This window comes from Trachemys scripta, chromosome 12, assembly GCF_013100865.1.
Source record: "Trachemys scripta elegans isolate TJP31775 chromosome 12, CAS_Tse_1.0, whole genome shotgun sequence".
NCBI classification, from domain to species: Eukaryota; Metazoa; Chordata; order Testudines; family Emydidae; genus Trachemys; species Trachemys scripta.
Genome location: NC_048309.1, coordinates 41,911,988 through 41,912,398, shown reverse-complemented (window position 1 = coordinate 41,912,398; position 411 = coordinate 41,911,988).

Here is a 411-nt window from a genome sequence, read left to right as displayed (position 1 = left end):
TCCTGGCTGTGGGCTTGTTCTCCCCCCTCCTGTCCCCCACACACGCCGGAGGGGGGAGCAGCGAGTGGGGCCGGACCCCGTGACTGGGGACTCCGGATCTCCCCTCCAAGAATCACCCCTCGTGTGCCTCCTACCCTCCCAGCCCCCCAGCCCCCTCTGCCCCATGCAGCCCCCGACTCCCCACCCGTTCTGCCCTATACAACCCCCCATCGCCCTCTGGCTCTCCCCTCCCTCCTCTTCCCCCGCCCCACTGCCAGCCCCCCCATTGTCTCCCCAGCCCCCTGCCCTACACAACCCTCGTTACCTCCCCCAAACCTCCACCTCGTAAGTCCCCTCCCCACCTGTCCTGCAGCCCCTTCTCCCCTCCCCCGTCAGCTCCGCCCCTTCCCCATCGCACCAGCATCGCCCCCC